This window comes from Berghia stephanieae, chromosome 12, assembly GCF_034508935.2.
Source record: "Berghia stephanieae isolate SIO BIC M18660-M18661 chromosome 12, UCSD_Bste_1.3, whole genome shotgun sequence".
Classification (NCBI taxonomy): Eukaryota; Metazoa; Mollusca; class Gastropoda; order Nudibranchia; family Aeolidiidae; genus Berghia; species Berghia stephanieae.
In genome coordinates, this window is record NC_088371.1 from 6,206,812 (window position 1) to 6,209,344 (window position 2,533).

The following is a 2,533-nucleotide window of genomic DNA, read 5'->3' on the forward strand; positions in this document are numbered from 1 at the left end:
ATCCCAAAAAATCAGCCGACCTCGAATGGAGATTGAACCTTGGCTGATTGTTTGGGATGTTTTGTTTTGTTTTTGTTTTTGTTTTTTGTTTTGTTGTTGTTTTTTTTTTTTTGGGGGGGGGGTTGTTTGTTTTTTGTTTTTCTTTCTTTTTTTTCTTTTTTTCTTTTTTTTTCTTTTGTATTTTTCTTTCTTGCTTTGTCTGACACCTTTCGTACACACTTGTCCAGATGTTTATATTAGAACGGTGCCTTTCTCCTTTGTTTCTTATTATAATGTCTACATAATACAGTGTCAAACAAAGCATATATAGAAAAAGAAAAGGAACAAAAAAAAAAAAAACAACAACAAAAATACCCCCAAAAATTAAGCCTGCCTTGCATGGGGGATTGAACCTCAGACTTCCAAATTACCATTTGAAGTTTGATCCCCAGTCGAGGCAGGCAGGCATTCTCATTTATTTATGTTTTTTTTTTTTTTTTGGGGGGGGGGGGGGATTTTTTTCTCTATTGTTTATATTTTTCTTTATTTCTTTATATGCCATTATATATATATATATATATATATATATATATATATATATATATATATATAGAGAGAGAGAGAGAGAGAGAGAGAGAGAGAGAGAGAGAGAGAGAGAGACTTTAAACGCCTTTTCATATAATATAATATTATTGATTTTACACCAGTGTCAGTTGCCTAATTAAATTGTCACTTTGAAAGTAACGAAGTACCTACCGACGTACACACGTTGAAGAAGCAGCGGTGTTGAATTCCATAGGAAATCCAGCCCATCTGATGTGCTATGTAATCATCATGACCGAAATGACCGCATCTCAGGCAGGTTTTTATCGACAGATACGACCGGTGACTCAGCCGAACCGAATTGTGACTAGCCGTTTCAAAATAGTATTAGATATGTCGGGTTAAATTTAACCCGACGTGCACTTATTTTCAGGCCTGATAACTCAAATTCATTATGGGCTCATTGTTGTTAATGGAACTCTTGAAAAGTGACGCAAAATTATTGTCCATTACAACAATGACAATGTTAAACGAGGCCTATCATGGCGTCCGGATGTCAGACCTGAAAATCTGTGAACGTCGCTTTGACCCTTATAAGAAACATTAGAATAAAAATGATCAGAAATTAAATATGAGCTTTGAGGTTGTTTTTTTTTTTTTTGGGGGGGGGGGTTTTGTTGTTGTTTTTTTTTTTTTTTTGCAAAGTAAGAAATGGTATAAATTCACCACTATAAAGATGTGACAATAATCCCCATTGTCATATTTGTGACAGTACATTCAATTTCCAGTATAGATAGTATGCAGATGACGTCACTCAGGCCTTTGTTATTGTTTTTGCCATCCGCGTTTGTGAGTTGTTCTCACTAAACTGTATTAACCAGACTATAAAAGTTCATGGTTACACAGAGTTTGTGTGTTGGTCCGTTATACTTCCGGATGGCAATGTTGTGAACTCCTTGGCCAAGCGCATTCTATCTATAGGATAAGATAAGACAAGATGGACTTTATTTATAATTTTAAAAAGTGAGTGGAGCAGGCACTTTATGTTGGTAACAACAAGAGATTAGTGAGTAGGAAAGTGCCAGAAGACAATAGAGAATAATTTTATTTTTTTTGCGGCGGTGATCATATCTTTTTTTGGGATCGTGGATATCTCACACGGTAGAGTCACGCTCTCACCGGTCAGGCTGAGTTGTCGTACCAATAAGGTCGCGGGTTCAAACCCCATCACCGCCGCAAAAAAAAAATGTATTTTCTATAGTCTTCTGGACTTTCCTACTCACTTCATCTCGTATTGTTACCAACATAAAGTGCATGCTCCACTCACTTTTCTGAATTAAAAATTCACCCCAAATACCGGAGCATACTCAATGTCTCAATTGTTTCTTTGTTATATATTTGTGTTGAGAATATTGGCTATCAAGGTTAATTGCTGGCCAACAAACTTCGCGGATGTTGTGTGTGCTGGACCCGCGATCTCCAGTAGTCGGTGAGAGAGAGAGAGAGAGAGAGAGAGAGAGAGAGAGAGAGAGAGAGAGGAGAGAGAGAGCTCTAAGATTGACCTGAGTTAGAGACGATCTTTTTTGGGACCGTGGATAGCTCATACGGTAGAGTCACGCTCTCACCGACCAGGCGGAGTTGTCGTACCAATAAGGTCGCGAGTTCAAACCCCATCATCGCCGCGAAATAATTCTTTATTCTCGATTGTCTTCTGGCACTTTCCTACTCACTCATCTCTTGTTGCTACTTTATTTATCCACTTCTGGAAATTTACATTGGGTATTGCCTTAGACTAATACATTTCTGTAAAATAATTAAGCAAATAAATAATAAAAAGGTTTTAAAAAATGACATAGAAAAATTACCAACAGAAAGCTTAACAAAACTAAACACATCTCTCATACCTCCCAAGTACTCTTCAACAGTCATAACGTCACTTCCTTCCTAATGACGCATGGTAACTTAGTAACACTGGCTCTCAACTATCGGAACAATGACGGACGCCCGTGTG

General features: G+C 37.3%; 1 protein-coding gene across 1 annotated transcript in view; it reads right to left on the bottom strand.

Moving 5' to 3' along the window:
• LOC144958097 (uncharacterized) overlaps window positions 1-891 on the bottom strand; it is a 49,427-nt gene extending 48,536 nt beyond the window's left edge. Inside the window, exon 1 of the mRNA XM_078889740.1 lies at window positions 736-891. The gene's annotated coding sequence lies outside the window, so the exon portion shown is untranslated. The remainder of the gene's footprint in view (window positions 1-735) is intronic.
• Window positions 892-2,533: the final 1,642 nt, after the last annotated feature.